At 38.5% G+C, this 22,603-nt stretch overlaps 1 long non-coding RNA gene across 1 annotated transcript; it reads left to right on the forward strand.

Annotated features, from left to right (window-relative positions):
* The first annotated feature begins 61 nt into the window (after positions 1 to 61).
* On the forward strand, positions 62 to 18,872 carry LOC109144464. Its single transcript, XR_002045262.3, has 3 exons — positions 62 to 147; positions 1,990 to 2,165; positions 17,499 to 18,872. It is a non-coding gene; the product is annotated as an uncharacterized LOC109144464 (long non-coding RNA).
* The last annotated feature ends 3,731 nt before the right edge of the window (positions 18,873 to 22,603 follow it).

Below are 22,603 nucleotides of genomic sequence, written 5' to 3' on the forward strand. Positions count from 1 at the left end.
CGCCCGCTCCTCCCGCTCCTCCCCGCATCGGGCGGAGACCGGAGGCGGGAGCGCTGAGGGTGAAGGGCGCTGTGGGTGCGGGGATGTGTGCGCGAGGGCGGCCCCGAGGCTTTGGCGCTGAGGCTTTGGCGCTGAGCCACCACCGCGGTGAGCAGGGCTGAGGGGTTGTGGGTGGCCTCATACTCTGGGAGTCACCGAGGAGTCACAAAATCACAGAATGGGTCAGGTTGAAAAGGGACCACAGTGGGCCATCTGGTTCAACCTACCTGGGCAAACAGGGTCATCCCTACAGGATTGTGTCCAGATCGTTCTTGAGTATCTCAAGTGAGGGACACTCAACACCCTCTCTGAGCGGTGATCACCCGCACAGTAAAGGAGTTCTTCCTCATGTTCAGGTGGAACTTCGTGTGCATCAGATTCTGCTCGTTTCCTCTTGTCCTATTCTTTGGCACCACCGAGCAGAGCCTGGCTCTATCCTCTTGGCACTCCCGCGTTAGATATTTATATGCATTGATAAGGTCCCCTGTTAGTTGTCTCTTCTCGAGACCGAAAAGGCCCAGCTCCCTCAGCCTTTCCTCGTAAGAGAGATGCTCCGGTCCCCCAGTCATCCTCATTGCCCTCTGCTGGATCCACTCCAGGAGCTCCATGTCTCTCTTGTACTGAGGAGCCCAGAACTGGGGTCCTGACAGGGCTGGGCACAGAGAGCACCAGGTTCCTAGGGAACCTCAGGGAAGTTTTTGTGTGTGTGTGTGTAGCCTCTGACAGGGACTGGTGTTGCAGCCTGGAGGCACCAGCCCTTGGGATGCCCAAGGCTTCCACAGCAAGGACTTGAAGTGGCAACTGAGAATTTAATTGGTGGCTGTTTTTATTGATGAGTTGGTTTCTGATCATAAAAAGGGCTTCCCAGTCAGTGGGCAAGAGATCCTCTCTCATGCCTCAGTGTCACTGGGATCACATACCTGTGAAAGCTGTGACAGAGGAATCAGGAAATCCAGTGTCCCACCTGCAACTCCTATTTAGGAGTCTGCAGAATATTTAACTGACCAACCTTTAGTTATTCATTGCATGAGGCAAGAATGACCACTTCGGGACATAAAAAAAAAACATTTAAGAAATGATAAATTGCCAGAAATTGTCATACATTTGAAAACCCAAGAACATGATTCCCTAGAAATCAAGAGAAATGAAAAGCAAGGAGATATATCTGAAACTCAGGACTTGTTTTAATGAATACAACCCAGAATTTTCAGAAAGCCCACCCTCTTTTCCTATCTTTAACATTTTAGACTGACAGATGATAGAAAAATCAATCATTTTACTCAGTAGGCTCTCACAGGAGGCTGCAAAAATTCTTTTAAATGTAGCATTTCCTCTGTGTATCTGGCATTGTTACTTTCTGTTCAGTGGAAAGGTAAGTTTTACACATTTACATTCTCAGGGAAGTGAGAAGTCCTGGAGCCTTCCCTAAACACCAGGTAAACCTTGTATGCCTCTGGAATATAACAAGCAGTCTAGAAAATTCAGTAGGAGGACTTTTGACAACACCATACTATTTGTTATTAAAATGAATTTCCATCAAAGTTTCAAGTGCAGTTTTCCCCCAGATTGACATTATTTTCCTCTTATGAAAATTTAGTCTCTTTATTTGGAAATACATTGTTTCAACTTGAGGCCACACTAAGAGCCAAGTTCTTCGTGTTGATACATTCACAGAAATTAGTAGAGCGTGATGTAGGCAAAATCTTCCACACGAATGCTTTTGGCCTTACTGATCTAAAGCATCTCTGCTTTATACCATTAAGTGCCTTATGCTTTTCTTTTTTTAACCATGAGTTTGATCTCATTGCTTAGAATAAAATGTGACTATTACAATTGTTTTCTGTAACTTTATACCATTTCAGTTAATGTTTATAAATAATTTTGAGAATTTTAATTGAACAGAGCTGTGCAAATGCAACATGTCAATTTACTTGTATTTATTTTATTAAGGGATTTTGGCTATGCCACTTCTGCAATGAATATAAGAGAGTGTTAAAAAAAAAAGATACCGGCCAAACTGCGAAGAGTTCTTATATAATCTGCAAAGAGAAAATACAAGAAAACACACGATACAAAGAGGAGCTTTCAGCATAAGAGCCAAAAACGGGGAATGTACACTTTCAACAGTAAGTTGAGTTTAGAAAAAGGGACGTTATTTAAGTTAGTAATTTTTGCTGCTCTTAAACTTTTGGCTACTGGTGTTTATATATGCCCTGCAAAATTAGAACCCTAAATATTTTTTTTACTGATGAATTTCTTCGAACTTAAGTGTTAGCTCTGTGTGTTAATTTGATCAGTTTCAGGCCAGAACTTTGCTGCTTCTTTCATGGTAATAGTACATGCAAAAATGAATGTCCAATAGCTTCGTAGCTTGGAGAAGTTGCCTGCTGCTGCTTCTTCCAGTAGCAGGCCTGGAAAACAGAAACAGGACTTTTCTGGGAGTTTTATTTCCAAGTCTGACAGACTGACTGAATGCTGAGAATGAGGAATGCTGAGAACTGCAAGGGAGTAAGATACATCTTGAAGAAATAAGAACAAATACAAAGGAAGAAAGTTCATAGAACAACTTTGTTCTGGAGATGTGAGGGTCAGAAATAATTTTTGAGGGAGGGCATATGCAGCTGTGAGTCATAACAGTCATGCTATTTGAGACTAGTAGAAATTATCAGAAATGAGAAAGTATCAGAGAAAGTGTTATCTTGACAGATAAGCAAATGAGCTGACATTATGCAGAGTAGGAATGGCATAAGACAGTAAGGTAGAAACTGTTCACAAAGGGCTTTAAATTAAGATAAATAGCTTATGTCTGACTTGGGAGTCAGTGCAGTGATCCCAGGAACTGGCACTATGGCTACTCAATGACACAGGAAAATTATTTTCTCACAGCAGCTTGAATGAATAGAAGCAGAACAGTTTTCATCACCAGAAAAGACGGAAGTTACTGTGTGAGAGACGTGAAGTGTTAAGTGTCGTATCAAGAATTTTAGTAGCACAGATAAAAAAGCAAAACACTTTGTAAATATGTGTTCTTCATGCTTTTATATGCAGTCTTGATGTTAATAAGATCATCGACCTATCTAGAGGAAAGATATATTTACTTCATTAATGTGGAAGTGCCTGTGAAAATGAACTCCATCATGTAGGAGCATCCAAGGGTATAAAGGGATGGTTTCATTAAAAAGAAAAAGAAAAAGAAAAAGAAAAAGAAAAATGAGTGCAAAGTGGGTCTTCCTTAAACATGAGGTCTAACTTGTATCTTATCCCAGGAGAGAGTTTTGAAATGGTATCTGGAGTATGCAATTTGTGTTCAGTCAAATCTTTTTTAATATGAACCTTGCACAACTTGGGCAGCCCTGCGAAGTTGTGCTGAAATGTGTGGGGCTTTTGCCGTTGTAGCACTTTGGTGCAAGTTCGTACCATATGCTTCGTTCGACTGACACACTTATCCAGTAAACTTGCTTAATTGGGACATCTCCTGGGGCATTGATGCGGGACCAGTACTACTTAATACACACAACTGCTGCTTAACAGGGCCCTAACAAAACAGTGGCTACTGCTTAGTGCCTCTGGTTATTCAGTATTGTTTGTGTCATCTCTCTGTCACAGTCTCTTGGAACTTGTCTATACAAAGAAAATATTCCCTGCAATTAATTCTCTGAGGGTAAAATACTGGGTGCATTAGGGGAAATAGACTGATGATGGTGGTCATGATATCTGCACTGATTGTTGCAGTGGGGAAGATATGGGAATTTCCCTTATAGTCTTGAAGGATGTTTGAGATAATGTTTTTCTCATAAAATTTAAAAAACCTACATAGTCAAAAGTAGTGTTGGGTTACAGTAATTTCTGTGTTTCTAAGATTCATATTGTCATTTGATTAGCTAATCTCCCATTTTCCAAAGTGTGAACATATTTTCACACTTCAACCAAGACAGTGTTAACAAAGAAACTATAGATAGCAATAGAGATTAATTACCTATCCCATGAGTCTCCACACCTTGTTCTTACTAGATAAAAAGAGCCTATCTGCCTGCACACAAGTGTGATTTTTTTTTTAAACAATAGTCTTGGTCAAATGAGTTCAAAGGCTTATTTTCAAATGGCACCTCTTTGACATGCTTGTTCGCTGTTGACATTTTTGATCTTGTTTCATGAAATATAATTTCCAGTAAAGGGTTGTGATTCTTTGCTAAGCTTACCCAAGTGAAATACATCCATTCATAGGTGTGAGATGTGGAGGAACTTTAAATGAGAATATTCAGAATCAAAGAAATGTTTGCTTCTCTTCTGGAGGGAATGTACTCTTACTGAAGTTACTGGAAAGTTGTTGAGGGCCTTATTTGCAATTGCCATCTGAGATTTTCACTGACTTGAGACATGACTTCCAGATGACGGAAAAATGTGAAAGAGGAGTTTGTAGTGTCTTTCTGTTATACAAGTTGCAGCATTTTATATTTATTCCTCTGCAGAATTAAACCCATCCATATGTCTTTTTAAGGATAGGAGGTCTTTACAGCAGAATCTGTTATTGCAGGAAGAAGCATTAGGCATGTTGAACTATTTCTGTCCTGTCTTGTGAGCCTCTAATTCTGCCTGTTCTGGATATTAGTGGATGCTAGTATGTTGCAGACCTCTGAGCCTGCAGCCTGTCAAGGTTCACATAAAGTGACATGAGACTTCTGCAGTATTTTCACAGTGCAGGCACTGGCACTGCATTGCCTTGGCCTCTCTCTTGCTCTGCAAGAACCACAACTGGCATGTTGCTGGGTGGAAAGCTCTCTAGTAGCAGTGCCTATCTCGAGTTCTGTGGACTGTTTCTTACCACTTCACCAAGAATGAAACCTTTCCCTTCATGGGCTTGGCCTTTCCACTCATGTTTCAGGGGAGTTGGGACCATCAGATCAGGGTGACTACCAAAACTTGCTGTCTTTCTATCAAGATGTCACTGAGGTAGTATGTAGGGAGCTGACCATCTGCTTAAGTAGAAAAATTGTGTCAAATAATAATTCTGTTTGCCAGTCACTAATAGATCTGATTGGCAAAGTGAAAAACTGTTCCGTTCCTTTTCTGAAGTCTGCACACAAGAGCACACTCTTTCACTGGCTTTAGTCTCCTTAAAAATTCCTCTTTTATATCAGCAGAGTCAGATGTATCCCAAAGTTATAAACTCTATAGCAGATGTAGATCACTTGACTGTCATTAAGATTTTCGGATATTAGTAGTTCAGTAGTGTAAAAGGAAGGGAATGTTCACCACCAAAACAAAGCAGACTGTAAACTTTCATTGTTTGATTTACCTTGCTTACCAGAACAATTACTTTTCAGGCTGTGGTCAGAATGGTTTTCTGTCTGGATACACTCCCTGCAACTACAACTAGAGAGTGACTCTCACTTGTATTGAAGGTTTTATTTAGAAACTTATTTCAGTCATTACAGAAGCTTTGGATTTTCATTTTCCCTCCTTGCAGCTCTGCATCCAGTCACAAGTTTTATTTCTGTTCATAATGTTCTTTGAAAAGTTACTAGCCACTTTTGTTTTACCCTTTCCCATTTTTTTTTACGTGCCACACAGAGAAGGGCTAGTCCTTGATGATAAATGTTAAAAAAGAAATGATTCAGTGTTCAATGTGGCTTCTAGGCCACAGTAACCACTGTGTGGTGCAGTCCTCTAGGTATGTGAGCTGGCATGAGAGCCCTCTTGCTGTCTTTCCATCAGTACTAGCCTGGGTATTTCCTAATCACTCCTTGGTCTGGTTTTAATTTGTTTGGGATTTTTTGTGCCACAGCAGAGAACATCTCTATGGAGGCAAGCTCTGAAATTCTAACCTACTTTCCAATTCATTCTTTAATGCAGACAGAGGTTACAGCTCCACCCTTGGTGTCAGGAGTTGTATTGCAAGTACAGAAGAAGAAAGAGTAAGCCTCTAGTAACTGAAATGCGCTACATAGTCAGTTCTGTTTGAGTGCTAGTCTTGTTTGTACCTACTCATTTTGTTTAGTAAATCCCTGCTTAGAGACACAAATCCTCTTAACTGCTGGTTGAGCCTCTTAAGAATCACTGTCTGTTTCTTTAGTTCTGGAAATGTTTGCTTCTCATAGGACACATCACCCTGTAGTGTAGGATCACCATTCTGCCTTGAAGTTCAACTGCAGTAGTTGCTTCTTTCATCTCTAAACCACAAAGAACCTTAGGAAAAAAACCATCACAAAGAGCTTAGGCAGTTTGCCTGGCACTGTGGAGGAATGCTACTTGTAGAGTAGAGATCTGAAGATGAAGCTCCTCAATTTATAGTCCATTCAGATTACTTGAGATCATAACACTGCTCATAATTCAGGAAATTAAGCCTAAATACAAGCCATACTTGGATTTTTATCATTGGAAATTTTAAGATCTGAGTCATCAGGGCAGAAAAAAAAACGTGATAAAACAAAAGCTACTTATTAATGTATGTAGAGAAGGATGCAGAAATGAAAAAGACTGTCATTGCTGAATGTGAACCTGAAGCTACCTAAAAAATTTTTTCTGTCAGCAGATGCCTTCTTTTTACATGCACCAAGCTCTCAGTATTTAACTTACAGTAAATCCTCACACCTATCCAACCAGATTTGCAGTAGGATAGTGTTACATAATTATCTATGATGTTATATTTGCATACCTACTTAGTTTACATTGTTGAGAAGTCTTTGGTTGGTTGTCTTTTTCTCCATGAAATAAAAAATACAATCTGAGATATGGGAATTTTTCCTTAAAATTTACTATTAAATATCTGTACTGCACTTGTTTCTAGTTCAAATTTGTCACCTGAAGTCTGATAAACAGAACGTGAGTAGAGGAAAATGCTTTTCTACCATGACAGATATGGTCAAAACATGGGGTTTTTTGTAAAATCTTTTCCCTTCCCTTTAGTTTTTAGGTGCATAAGAGTGATGCAACAATAATAACACTGAACACTTAGCTTCTCTATATTCACCAGTCTGGAAAATTAAATGTGACTTTAAGTTTAACACTACTCTGCTAAGGAACCTCAACTGACCAGCACTGATTCCGTGGTTTTAGTTACTGAGATATGGATGTTGTCAAGAGGAAGGAATTGGCAGTCATAAAACTCTATAACCTGAAATTCAGTAAGGGGAAAAACGTCTTACATCCTGGGAACATCAACTTCTTTGTGTTCATCCATTGCTTTGAAAATCAACTTCTTAGTTCCTAGTATCTTATCTATGTTGTGCAGTTAAGCATTTGCCTGTTTGTGAGTACAGGAGACTTATTGGTGAAGGCAGTGAAATTATCATGTCCCATATTTTTGAGCTGAGAAATAAATTCTCATTGTAGCTGCAAACAAATGTTACTTCTACCCTCATCTCACTTTCTCATCTCTTTTTTATGTTGCTGGGTGTGGTTTTATAGCTGCTGTACTTATATCTACTGACATTCATTTCAGCATTAAGTGAGTGCTGAATGCAGGGGAGATCTGTTGTGAAAACTCAGCTCTCAACATGTATTTCCCTGCAATCTGATTCTGGTGCGTTCCTAATTACCCACCTCACTGGGATATTTGCGTGCCTAAGTAATACAGGCTTTATGCGACTCCAGTTCTGATGGCTGGTTGGTGGGATTGCAGCAAGGGTTGGTCACAGCTGATGTGTCAAACCATAGTGTTGTCTAAGAATCATGAGATATGTTTTGGACTGATTAATGTGACCCGTTGTAATACATAGAACCCAGGTGAAAACTCGACGGATTTATCCCATTGATTCCAGTTGCGTTTAGGAGGCCATAAGAGCCTGACAACTTCTACATTCAAATTCTTTGCTGCAAAGCATTTGATTGACCATTGCCTTTGCTTTACAACCAATGTTCAACCTTTGCTCACAACTGAAAATTATATGAGGATATGTAATGTAATTGAAGCTTGATACAGAAGTGGATACCCAATGGAAACCCTTGGCAAAATGAGTTAAACAAATATTTTAAGATCTAGGAAGAGCTAAACAGTTCTCAAACTTCAGTGACAATGGTAACTAATTTAGGGCAAACTGAAACTGGGAGTTGAATTCAGATACTACAATTCAGGATTTCATAGTTCTGTCTTTGCTCTCCAATTAAATAAGTAGCTAAGGTGTATCCTATATTTCTAATCTTTTAAGATGCAATTTTGGATTATGGATTTTACTATTTTCATTATTTACTATTTATTCAGCATAGTCTGATCATTGTGTGTTACTAACATCAGTATCAGGGATTTGAGTTTGTTTGTTCAGGAATTGTTTGCATATCTGTTCCAAAAATCTTGCCATATAAACAATTGAAATGACCTAACAAACAGAATTAAATAAGGGCAAAGAGAGCAAGAAGACATTACAAATGTCATATTTATTTTGAAGACATCTACTGCATATCTGTTATCATTATACATTGGTAATATATGTGAAATGTAGTAGAGGTTTCATATATACAGATATTTAATTCTCTTTCTGACTTATCCTACAGAATTAGAAAGGAGCATAGCATCAGACGTGATTGAATGGGGATGTGCCAAAAGAAAGTGTCACTTTAATGTTTAGCTTTCTGTCATGTTTTTACATAACTGGGACTAAGTGTTAATCAACTCAGAAAAGCAGGGATTTTTGGTCAGGTAATTTCAAGTTCATTCTTTCTTGGAATTTTTCTTTTTTGCCCCGCTTTTTGTAACACCTTTTATTTAATTTCAGTGACTAATTCACATTTTAGAGAAAAGAATATTCAGTGCTCTAAACTTTCAGTAAGGTTCATAACATCTCTGAGGTTTCCCAGAACTTCTACAACAAAATTATGGGAGAGCAAATTTGGTATTTCTGGTAAGTCAAAGGATTGAAACAAATGGCAAATGATCCTTTTAAAAATTAGCAGTTACATAAATTAACATAGAGAAATAGAAAGGTAGAGAAAACAATTAAAACACCCAGCCTCTTGATCTTTCTGTGCTATATTTTGAATAGGTATTTGGAAATGCAACTGAATCCCTGCAGTGGATAAACCAACTTTTTTTCATGAGCACTGCATTCTATGACACAAACATATAAGTCTCCTTCAGTATTGCAATTTGTATTCAGTTAAGTACCAAAAAGTTGATTGCAGTGTGTGATGAATCAATTCCCATGCTGAGATAAGCGGTAGAAAGGGAAGTTGAAGTTTGAATTTCATGATTTTCTGATGTGGAGCAACAGATTAGGAGTAACAGCAAGATTTTAACCCCTGAGCTCTAAAGAAACATTGCATTTGGAGTGTCAGAATAACTCTTTTTCACTTGGCTATCTGTATGCTGTACTGGCATCTACAGAAATAAAAGTTCTGTTTGTTCTGAGGGTCCTTTCTTGCTACTTAAAGAAGAAAGTTTTAAGATGTGGAAATTTGCATAGCTTGGTATTGATTTCCTCAGGGATTTCCTCTCCTACCAAAATGGAGGCAGCCAAGTTAGATGGAGAAATCATAGCACCTTTAGAGACTTACAATTTTTTTTTAGTATGTTTTTATTGGGTTCTTAACAAGTGCTTCTTCCACCTTCTTGTTATGCTTCTTGATTTTTCATTCGAGAAATATATACTGTGAATACAGTATCTTGATGTTGCATCTTTTCTTCCATTGATATATCATGCATACAAAACCATTTGTTATTCTTTTGTTCTCTATTACAATATGACAGCTTGGCCTTTCACAATGCATAAGGATAACTTCTGGTCAATTTTAGAAGGAGAAGAAGCAGTATGTAGAAAACTTTATCTACCATCTCTGGAAAATGCTATTCTTGCTAGGGTTCCAATTTCAAACCCAGTGGTATGCCATGGTTATACTGTCATCCAGTATAATATATCCATAATATAATTTAGTTTTCATCACAATTCGTCTCCAGATTTGTCATATTAATTGCCTTTCTTGCCATCCTTTGTTGTTCTTGAAAGTTTCAGTTTACTTTTTTTGTATAAGAAGGTTTGGTTGGTGAGTGACATCTGATCCTGTACCACCATTGACAGATGTACAATATTAATCAGGTGTGTGGCTGAACTGCAGTTTCTGCAGATGCAGCTTTTACAGTCACTTCATATTCACTGCTTAGCCAGTCGCACAGTAATTTGGTGTAAAAAGGAATCCAGAACCTGGAATGTCATTAAAAATACTGTGTATGCATCGATGCTACCTTTTACAAGTATTTAAATAGATTTGCACTTTAACAAAAATGATGGTGGATATTGATACTGTAACTGAAAGTACGTAAGTACCATTTAAATTCACTTCTCATCTTGTTTTGACTCAAAATTTTGTTAGCCAGAAAATTAGGGAAAATTTTGAATTTAATTTTTTTAAGCTCTGTATGGTTTACACAAGCAGGAATATATGTTAATTAAAGAAAGATCAAAGCAGTTTACTATACCTTAAGGCTTCTAGAACAATATGATGTTTAAGAATGTCTCACATTGATTTCAGTTCTGGATTTCATTGTGGAGGACAGAGCTACTCATACACGAGGATGAAGAATATAATCCTAACTAGGACATCCAGCATTAATACAAACAAAGTCCCTCTAGGAAGGTGTAACAAGTTGTGGTGGCAGTTTAAACTCTCTTCATGTTCTAATCACAACTTCAACAAAGATCAAAATATAAAGGATTGTTCCAAAGAAGATATTACAGTACCTCATTTTGTGTAATTAAAATATAATTTTGAACTCTTTAGCATTAAACTAAAATGAGTCTGCAGATGATGGTTACAACATCCATCTATTGACTGCAATTTGCATTGAATTCTGTCTTACCTAGCCCATGTTCCATCTGAGCTGACACTCAGCTAGAGCATGGCAACTGCACTGACATAATTCTTTTGATATTGGGGCAACATACAGAGTCCATTTGATTGACTTTCTATTTATCAAGCCATGTTCTGCCGAGAACGTAAATAATTCAAAATTTCCGTTTCAGCATCATTTTCCCTCATAATTTCCTTCCATTGGTGCAGCAAAGACCCCGCAGTATGCCACTATCTGCAAATTGTGGGTACCAACCAGGTTAGGGCGCTGCAGGCTTCCAGGCAAGGAGCTCTGGTTCCCTGATGGGGTGACACTCATTCTCCAGGACCGAGGCTATAGAAGGCCCCTTCAGGAGAGCTCCTGCTGTGGTGAACCAGCACTAGGAGGGTGGGAAGCAGCTGCAGGCAGAGCTGCTGGCCAGCCTGCCTGCTGGAGGGATGGGGCCAGGGCAGCACAGAGCCAGGGTGGGGAAAAGCGGCAGAATCTCCGCAGCGCGGTTCTTGCCAGGTTAGGGAATGTGTAACGGAGCAGCTGTTGGATATGCAGTGACAGCTACCATGACCACCATGGCTTTGCTGGCTGACAGCATGTCTCCCAAAGGGGGGTAAAGCATGGGCTACTCTAATCAGATGTTCATTCGGAGAAAAATGAACTTTCTGTCATTCAAGTCCTTGCGGGTACTGCAAAGAGAACAAAAGAATACAGTCATTAAAAAAAAGTCACTGGCTACTGACCTGCCTGTCAATAAGCATTAAAGAAATGTGATGCTACTGCTGAGAAACTACCAAATTTGTTTTAAAGAGCAATGCTAATGTCAAATACGAAGTCAGAATTGGTGTTGATCTGTAACAATCATGTTGGAAACCAAGAGATACTTTTGGTTTTGTTGTAAAGGAAAAATCCTCCACAATAGATACTTGCATTCACAAGGGAGAAAATCTGCAGTTGAAATAGGAAGAGAATAGAGGAGGGGAAAAGGTAATTTTTCGTTCTGCTCAGTTTGGATATCCTCGCAGTTCACAACAGCAATTAGGCTTTTCGAAATTGGCAATAAACCCTGGGAAAGGATGAGCATATTGTCAGAATAGTTTTTTTAAAGAGGTGCATTCATTCTGACTCGGGGAGGAGCTGGAGTCTGCAGTGAAGAGTGGGCAGCAAGCACTAGCATTCTTAAAACTCTTTGGAGTTAGAGGCTTTGCTACCATAAAGGAGCCATTTTTCTAGGAAGGATCTGCAAGACCCTCAAAAGAAGAAGACATGCAGACACCAATTCTTTTTCTGCATACTTAAATTCATATCCTGTTTCAGAAAAGAAAAAGAGCTTTGAGGTCTCACTTCAGCTTTTACTGTGTTAGATGTACATCAGAAATACCCTCCTAGCTTTTCACACTCTTCTAGTCAGAAGACTACTGTAATTCTGTAAGTACTGTACTGTTTTGGCTAGGTGGTTTTGCCATAACCTCTTCTTAACACCTTTTCATTCAGTTTCTCTCTCCTCTGTCATTTATTCCAGACCGCTTCTGACTTCCGCAGTATGAAAAATCCCAACTAGTAATGTATATAAGTATGAATCATACTTGTTTAAAACAAGTGGTTTTTTCACTTCCGTCCATTTCGTTGTCATGTTTGAGGCTTCTACATTTTTCTTTTATATTGGTGGCTAGCTGGAAGGACATATAGACATTAGGGCCTTTGGGAGAGATTGTTCCTGCTTTTCATTTGAAAGCAGGTCACTGCTCTTATTGATTTCTGGACTACCAGATATTGTATGTGTCAATGTCAAGTTTTAGATCTCTTCTTGTGTTGGCATTGGTGATGAAGAATTCAGTATTTTGGTTTTACAGGGGCACACCTAGGTCATTTTACCATTAAAATTACCAGAGGACCAGAAATACTCTCTTGTTTTCAACTAACAAATCTCCAGATTGTTCAAATACTTTTAGAAAGGTGATTTGTATAATTGCTTTGTGTGCTGGTGACTTTTTTTCTTTTGTATTTCTGGGAAAAACTTAACAAAGGACTTCTTTTTATTCTCTTACTATTTCATAAGAACTAGTCTCATTCCTGGAATGTTAATATTGGTGTTATCCATCTTGCAGAAAAAAAAAATTGAGATTCAGAGACAGTGAGTGTCATGGTTTAGCATAGTTTGGGTTTTTAGTTAGGGAGGGGCCCCCTCAGCCATGGAAGTGATTCTTTGCGAAGAGGTGCTTAAAGCTTTCTCTATGACCTGACAGAACCAATCAATTGGCTCGTTTGAATATTGGCAACTTTTTAATGTAACTCAGCCGCTTCTGCTCGCTGGACACCCAGCACAGCCCCCTCAGTGCGGGCCGGGAGACAGCCGGGAGACAGCCGGGAGACAGCCGGGAGACAGCCACCCCGGAGCCGTGCGGCCCTGTTCCACCCGCGGCCCTGCTCCGTGCGGGCAGCCCCGCGGCTCCGCCGGGCCGGCCCTCGCCTAGTGCGGCTGAAATTCGTCTGGTGCCGCTGCCTGGCAAAGATCATGTGACCAAAAGTGATAAGCGAATTCCAGCTGCAATGCCCGGGTGAGATTAACCCTTTTAGTGCTGTAAGATTCCTCCAGAACAGATGAAGCCTGCAGACATTAGTACTCTCCCAAGTCAAAAGAAAAGGAAAGGTGAAGGCATGTGAAGAAAACATCATAAAGACACCAAAGTCAGTGAAGAAGGAAGAGGTGAAACCCTGAGGAAGGAGAAAGAGGAGATGCTTCAAACCTAGAAGCTGAAATTCCTTTGTAAGGCTAGGGTGATGGACTATGATACATCAGAGTACTCGCTGTAATTTCATGAAGCATGGGGGCTGGAGCATTCAAACCACAATCATGAGCAAAAGTACCTGGGCTGAAATAAGCAAATGTTGAAGTAGCTGTGATCAGATGAGAGGCTTGAACAGGGAGAGATGAAAGTGATGAAGACCCTTGCTCCCAGGGAAGAAGACCTCTGTTCCTAGAGATGAAGATGCTCCCAGAGATAGGTGAAGAGAACCTTTGCTTCTGAACAGCTCATCCTTAAAATGGTACCCCAGTAGCTCAAGATTGGAGCCTCAAAAGCAGTTGTGGGGAAAGCTGTAAGTCGAGGGAAGGGACTTTCACATGTGAGCAGAGAACCAACCCGGGTGGCTGTCTCACTGTGATATTGAAGCCATGAGAGAACTGTTTCTTGTGGAGATGTCTCCATAGCATGAGCAAGAGAGACTCCTCTCCCTAAGTGAATTTAAAAAGAGATTATTATAGAGGTGGTAAACTCATTGAAAATCTCAAGGGTTGTCTTTTTACGTTGTCAGTGGGAGAAGGGAGAAAGGTGGGAAGAGAAGTGTTCTGAAGGTTAATTCTGACTCTTACTTTTTTCTTTCTTTTAGTTCTGTTAATAAACTTCTTTATATTCTTTTAAGTTTTGTGCCTGCTTTGCTTTCTCCTAATTCTTATCTCACAGAAGAAAATAAGTAATGGATATTTTGAACCAAACCACTACAGTGAGTTATGATGTAATTGAGTAATTGATGATGAATGATGACAAAAGTGTCCATGAAAAATACGTAAAACTATTAAGGTGTGTAGGAATTAAACGGTGTTTAAGATTTGTATAATCTGTCTGAAATACAGAAAACTTTAAAGAATATTGCTACATGTTTAGCTAGAAATTTATAATTTTCTCTCCAGCTCTTATTGTAAATGTTAAAAGTAATTTTGACCCATGTTTGAAAGGAAAGTTCTTGTATTTTTCATATTAAAATGTTAAAATGTTTATTTTATTATTACCTTGAAGCATAGAAAACTGAATGCTCTTTTGGCTGGGAAAACTATCTTTTCCCTTTCAAGCAGCACTGAATATTTTGCAACATCCAGAAGTGCAGACCAAGAGCCGTCTCTTTGAGGAGAGATTCTGAGGAGATTCAGATCCCTTGAACATGCTCAAACCTAGAACGTAGAAATACAAACCACAAAATAAATTGAGTGTGTTTAATAATGACAACTGTTGTTTTTTATTTCCCCTCCTCACTTTCCCTGTCTGGAGACTGCAGCAGAAACCACGTGATCAGACAGATGTCTTTCAAATAAGTTCTTAAATTAACCTTCTGTTCTTGAAAACAGATGCAAAACTAAGAACACCTTAAGCAACCCCAAGTGTTTCCAAATGTACATATGGATTTGGTGGGATAGGCATGTACTATTTCTTCTAAGCATAAATTTGTGTAAATTGTGTAAAAGCAAAAAGTAAACCTAATACTTGTATTTATTAACAATTTATATTAACAATGAATCCTTGTAAGCAGTCTAGGAAATGATCATTCAGCTGTCAAGGTTGAATGAAGTTTGCACATGAGGTGAAGTGTGTTGAACTTCTAGTATGAAGTTCATGCAGAAGAGAAACTACTTCAACAATTCCATTCAGGTATGGAGATAGAAATGGACACATTCTTTTTGACTTTCTGAGCTTGGCTTTGAATTGGCTGGTTTTGTACTATAGGAACATACTTGTTCCTTACCAGTTTACCTTGGCCCAGAGTTCACTTTCTCCAGTAGAAATGAGATCAAGTTTCCATCCAGGTACTCTGTAAGCCGTCTTTATGTGGTTGATTCTTTCCTTGTGTTAAGGCACCTTTCTGGACTGCTTGGGAAGGAACTCTGACAGCACCATTGCTTTACAAAGTCCAACAGCAGGGTAAACTGCCTACCTTTAGCAGCTGTCTTTGCGTTCTTTCATTCCCTCTTAAGCAGACTTAAGCCCTCCTGCCTGTGACCAGCAGTACCCAGTGGTCTGCTCTTCACAGTCACAGGCTTTGAAAAGTGTCCCCACACACTTTCTGTGCTTGATGTGTGCAGCTGTACTCAGGCAAGTGCTTAAGGGCAGATATCTTTATTTCAGAGTTTTCTGAAAATCTGAACATTCTGAGCACTTATTAAGATTGTTGGATTTTGTACTCTGTTACCTTTTAACAATAGCTGGCTTTTTTTAATGTCATCTTTCTGATGTAACTGTTCCATATTTGCTGAGGGATTGTCCTTCTTCAGCAGGAAATAAAAATGGCTTTATGAATATGGGTTCTCTAATCTTAATATTGTGTATGTAGAAGACAAGAGAGAAACAGAGAAGGCAGATTCAGCAAGGAACAAAGAAGAGCATTAAATGACTTACAAGTTCACCAGGATACCACACAGCTCTTAAGATAACTACTACCAGTCTTGTTGAAGAAATCATGTGAAACCTGTATCCCAGCAGTAATTACAGTGGCCAATGGCTCTGGTTTTTGGTGTGGGAGCACAAATTCTTCCACCAATTCTACTCCAGCAAGGCAATATATTAGGCCTTCTGCTCAGCTGGATGGGAGAGCAAAGACAGTTACTGTCCTGATCCATGAACTAGCATTCAGATGTTTTCGTACGCTGTTAAATGTATTTTGAAAGTGTTCCTGTTTATTGCTGACATGTCTTAATTTATGAAAGCAATGATATGTTTAGTGTGTTTTGTAAAAAATACCCCATGAAATCCAAATTTTAGTCTCCCTAAATCTGTAAAATTTACCGGCAGTTAACCAAAACTCTTGAGCATGCCTAGGCCATGGTATAGATGACGGTGCATTGCTTGACTATGGCATGTTGTCAGTGCTTTTAAGACCTTTACTTCACAGGTCAGCACCTCAGTGTGCTCTGCCAGAGTGACCAGGCAACCACTTCCTTTTTCCTGACAGCGTGTCCCCCTCTCCTTCTGTAGCTTCATAGATATTCTAAAGCCAGCAGGAGTATTTGTTCTAACTGCCATGTCAGTCCACCAAACAAATATGCAATATGAAGTTACAGAATAGAGAGAAGGGATTTTAGGACTTTGTACTTCCCTGAGAGGGGACCTAGTAAGATGCGATGGTTTGGGAAAACATTCCAGGAGACAGTGGAGTGGCCTGAGGAATAAGGGACTCTCGAGTTAAGTACTCTGGTAAAGGTTCTGGTTTTTGTTTTTAAGCCTCTTAATGTAAATAGGAACACGCTTGGTGGTGGTGGTAAACAGAGTGAACATTTCATGCACTATAGCAAGTTTGTAGCTGTCACCATAAATGCATGGATAATGTTTTCTCATTTAACATTTTTTGGTGATAGTTTCAGTTTGATTCATTATTGCTCACAAAAAGACTTACAGTAATGGAAACCTTTACAGTTATGAGAGATGTTATGTAATCTCATCAGTCATTTTGTGTTTGCAAAGTATATTTTTTTTAATTCAAATTATTCATATTATTCATATTCATTTTTATTCAAATAATTCCTATTATTTTTTAATAATTTGTATTCTTTCTAGATACATTGCCAAAAGTTTCGTATCAAGTTTTAATTATAAACTGTTACAAAAACCCAGTAAGTTGCATGAAGCTGGCTGGAAAAGCTTATGGAAAAATCTTTTGGCAAGAGGATGCTTTAAGACATATTTTATGGTCTTGTCCAGAGGTACCATATTTTTGGAAAAAAAATAATTAAAGTCATTAGGAAAATTGAAAGACAGGCAATTTGTTTTGAGAAACAGCAGAGAAAAAAAATCCATATCTAGTGAAAGGTAGTTCAATTTTTCTTTTTATTACGTTTTCATTTTAATTGTATGAACCACTTTGAGACTGTGTTGCCTTGAGATAAAAATGTAGGAGCCTGAGAGATTTTTCTTTGATGCAGGAGGAGAGAGGCAGAGACAGAGGAAGAAAAGAATAGTGAAGACTTTGGCAGAAAAAATTTGGCATTCTAAAATCGGTAATATATGAACCTCCTCAACTGAATAACTGCACAGTATTTTCATATATTTACCATTTCAAATGTCTGCATTTGAATGAGAGTGACTTTTATATTTATCTTTTTATGTCTGGTCTTATTTTTTGACATTAAATATTTGCGTAGTGTGTGCTAACTGAACTTTGGAAAGTACACCTCAAATACAGTGACAATGGTGGTTCTGTGAGGCTTGCTGAGATTACCAAAGTTCTGTGTCCTTTAGATAAGATCGTTTCATGTCTCATTTTTTGGAATATTTGCCTGTTTTCCTAAAATACTAAATAGCCTGTGTCAAATTCTGGTCTTCAGGGCAGCAAAAGTGCCCTGCTTTGGGAGCACCAATTAGTTGTGCAATGGGGAGCAGTAGTAGTTCATTGCTCTGTGTCTGTGTGCCATTGTCTGTTGCTGTTCCTTCGTATTCTCCGTGATTTGTTTGGCAGCACATTAAGAAGTCTTATTTAGTGGCTCATTTAAAAGAACAATGTACTTGAGTTTGCTGAGGAAATAACTACTACTTCTAATTTGAAGATCCTGATTGCCCCAACGTGAGTCCCCCAACAGTTGATTGCCTTATGCACTAACACCCAGTGGAAGAAGAATCTGTGCTACAAATAGTTGCCACATCAGAAATAATTCAAAACTGCAAGAAAGAGAAAAATAAAAAATAACTGAAGCTCCAGACAAATTGGCAGGCTGGGTTGTGTAAATAAAATGGCCAGCTAATTGTATTCCCTGGTGAATCCAGTCCAAATGGACCAGACAGGTTGAGTGCATAATAGAACACATGCACCACAGTTTGAAAATCTCTGGGAATACTGAGCTGTCTTGTGCTACCCCTGATGGAGCTGAAATTGTAGTGAACAGAATGCTGGAACCATGTTGTATTATCAGAGGACGTGGAACCACTTATTTGAACTAAACACTTAGTGCTGTCATGCTGGTGTGACAGAAAATGGCACTAAAGCACAGCTGAGTGGCTATTTTTGTCTGGGTAAATACTCCAGTTTGTCAAGCTCTGTCTTTAGATCTGCTAAAGCACAAAGGTAGAGTTCACAATTAGACATTAACAACTTTATGTTATGTTAGCTCAGGAAGAAGAATCACCTCATTCCTTTTCTTTTCTATGTGCAATTGTAAATGTCTATTAAATTAAAGAGGTGGGTCTCAGATGATTCAAAGAGGATGATTAAGCCTATGTTTCATTTTGTATTTCCACAAAATAAATTTTGTGTAAATGTACACTTTCTTTTCTTTCTTTATTTCAGTTCATCAGGTTTTGGCATTGCTGGTGGTGGATGTAGTCTCCAGTTTAAAAAGCACTCCTTGTAAGAGATGCGCTTCACTAAATAAGTATGTCTGTAACTCCTACTTTTACAATTGTCCATACTGTGCTGGAGCACCTCAGATATTTGCTTTTGTGTCCCAAAACTAACAGCAAAATATATAAAAAATTAGAGATTACAGATACGAAGATTAGAATCTTACTGACTGAGCGACCAGGATTGGGGTGTAAGTGGGAGTTCAGGGTTTCCATTATTGAACTAAAAGTCTAAATTTAATACTCATTTCATAATTCGGGGTGTGGGGGGGAAATTTTTGTTATTAAACTTGGCTAAAGTTGGGCTTCAGGTAGTCAGGGGCAAATCATAAATTTAGGGCTCATGATTGCTCTGAAGCATTTTCTGCAAATGTGAACTATTATCCCAAGACATGTTCATGGCACCTTGCAGGTGGGGAATGCTCTGTGGGAAGCCAAAGAGGATCAGTGTGAGGCTGGTGTCTCCTGTTGGAGTGGAGAGCCAATAAAGATCAGAGAGAGGGTAGAGAAGTACTTCAGGCATATCCCAAGGCATTCCAGGGGCATAGCTGTCAGGAAAACCTCAGTATATGGACTATGTGTATGGAAGGACTGTGCTGCTGTGCAGCAAATCTCCTGGCTTTCTGTCAGGACTGCTCAAGTGGAAATTTTTTATTTGATCAATAATCAGAACTGTGATTTTATATGGAGTTAGTACATAGAACTTAGAGAAAGAGCTCAATAATACTGTCTTGAGTATAACTAATGAGTGTTTTTGCCAGACTTGTGGATGAATACTGCTGATGTTGCCTTGAAGTCAGGAGTGCTATGCCCTGAGAGAGCAATGGGGAAAGGTGAAAACAATGTTTTTCCCCTGTGGTACCCTAAAGTCAGCACTCTCAAACTTTCATTACCCTCTTCCTCCAAATTAAGAGAAAATTGTTTGGTCAGTGTGTATTTAGAGGACAAGAGAGGAACAGAGGAAGCAGGTTCATCAAGGAATGAATAAGAGCAATAAATGACTTATAAGTTTGCCAGGGTATCACACAGCTTTTCAGATAACTAAGAGGGCTACTGCCAGTCAGTTTGGTCAGTGAAGAGTAGTTCTCTCTTCCTCTTTGTTTTCTTTCTTTTCATCTGAATTTTTCTTTCCTGAAATCGATCTGTATCATGTAAATAGCAGTATCCAAGATACCAAAGTTAAAAGTTGAATATTTTAAAAATGCAGCTTATTCAAAACCTTTCACCCTTACAATTTTAAGAATTTTTTATAATACATTTTAAACTTTTCATGATACTCATACTGATTCACAAGTGCTGTTTCTGCATTTTCAAGTTAAAGCGTATTAAGAGGCAGACAATAATCTAAAGACTTTTGGTTTGGCATGAGGCATATGTTTATACAGCCAGCTTGTGCATGAATGTCTGTGGGGAAATTCTGAGGCTAGAAATGAAAGCAAGACAAATGAAAATGAACGGCATGGTCTCATTTTTAAAAGGACAGATAACATTCAGTATCAGCTACTTTTTCAACCAAAATGCTTAAATTTTTTTTGCTGTGTAATCCTGTAACTCATTTGGGAACTTTAGTCTTATTTTTAGAACTGTAGTCTTCTTTACTCAGGAAGTCAGCCTCAGTAGTCAGAATGATTCCTTCAAAGTATGTATGTAAATACATGAAAGTTGTGGAATAGGTGTATAATCTGTAATAGATTCATTACCCAGGTAGACCAAGAGACCTTTGCAACACTGATGGAAGCAAAAATAGATCTGCAAGAATGCTTAACTCTTGAGAATATCTAATTTTAATACTATCTCAAATCTGTAATTTTTCACTTTTCTGCCTTGTATTTAAGAACAATATTCTTTCTTTAGTCTTTAACATCCATCCGATTTAATATGAAAGTTATTTATATTACAGTCATAGCAGAAGTTTCATTGTGCTGTGTGCACTGATCTGGTCACAGTGTGAATATGCCTTTAACTTTGAGATATAGGAAACCATACAGTTTGAAATTCTTCATGGTTTGAATCTGCTTTGAGTCTAACTTTTTTTTTTTTTTAAGCAGCAAAACAAATAAAATCAGTTATCTGGGGAAAGAAAACAAAAACAAACAAGCAAACAGAAACATCAAAACACAAACAAACAAAATCAAACTAAAAGCAACAACACCCAAACAAACAAACCCCAATCCTATGGAAAAAATTAGTTCTTTTCACTGTGTATTTGTTTGCTTGACTACTGCTTTCCTGAGAAATTCTGTTGCTTTAACATTTTCAAGCAACTCTTCACAATTTTCCGAGGTTTTTCTATGTACAAATCTGTTCAAGTTTGATGGCCTATTAGTTGGTATATGTGTACTGTAATCAAATATGTCTTACCATGTCACTTTTTCTGTTTTCAAGATTCAGAAAAATACTGAAATAAACCATAGTCTTTCTGCTGGTGGGATATATGCCCCCTGATTGTGCACACAGCTCCCTTTGGTGCATGTCAGAAAACAAAATGCAGTTATTTGAACAAATCAGAGTACAAGACCCTGATCAATTTAATTTTGATTCATTGTTATGGTCAGGTCAAAAGGGAGTGGTCCAAGACTATAGCCTATGAAAACCTAACGAAGCAGACAGAAGAACACTGGTTTCATTATGAATTTTTTGCCTGCCCTGTAGTTTTAACATCTACAAAATAACATTCTTTTTCATTAATTCTGGTGAAGCAGGAACTTAATTATTTTTAAGGAGAACTAACTGATAGTATTTTGAGACAGCTAACCTGTAAATATTTAAGTCCTTGTTTTCCCCTTTGAGCAGGAAATAGACTCCTGTGCTACTGAACTGTATGTTGTAGCTAGTAACACTGACAGAAACTCTGTTAGAATTGCTGTACATTCCTCAGGACAAACCCAAAGCAAGTGTAAACTTCATTATGTATTGTGCTCGGTACACAGATTTGCGTAGCTTTTCCACAGGCTAGACAGACATTTCCAAGTGAATTTGTTGAGATGGTTCACTCTTGAATTACATGATGCCAACCTAGAAAATTGACAGGAAGTAATTATTCAGATTCTTTTAAATTTTTAATTTTTAAAGCACATTGTTATGTATTTCTCTACTAGGTAGAGGAAAGCATCTTCCTGGCAATACTGGAATGCCCTGAGGATCCCCAAAAGCCTTTTAAAGAATATTTTATTTACTCTGAGGAGGACTTGAGATAACCCTTTTAGGTGCCTGCAAGATTTGTAAAGTCTGGTGAGAACAGATTGGCAGTGGATGCCTTCAGCTCAGACTGTACTGGAACAGTTTGCTGTGTGTGGTTTCAAGCTACCGGCAATACTTGGGGCACTACGAGTGCCATTGAGGCATTAAGAGTGCCACTGCAGCATTAGTGCTGGTGATACGGCGGCTCTGTGCATGGCTGAGGCCAAGTCCTGTAGAGGCTGATCCACCCACAACTCAGAAGTGGGTTTCTTTTCTTTTCTTTTCTTTTCTTTTCTTTTCTTTTCTTTTCTTTTCTTTTCTTTTCTTTTCTTTTCTTTTCTTTTCTTTTCTTTTTCTTTTCTTTTTCTTTTCTTTTCCTTTTCTTTTCTTTTCTTTTCTTTTCTTTCCTTTTTCCTTTTTCCTTTTTCCTTTTTCCTTTTTCCTTTTTCCTTTCCTTTTTCCTTTTTTCCTTTTCCTTTTCCTTTTCCTTTTTTCCTTTCCTTTTTCCTTTTCC

This window comes from Corvus cornix, chromosome 2 (assembly GCF_000738735.6).
Source record: "Corvus cornix cornix isolate S_Up_H32 chromosome 2, ASM73873v5, whole genome shotgun sequence".
Taxonomy (NCBI): Eukaryota; Metazoa; Chordata; class Aves; order Passeriformes; family Corvidae; genus Corvus; species Corvus cornix.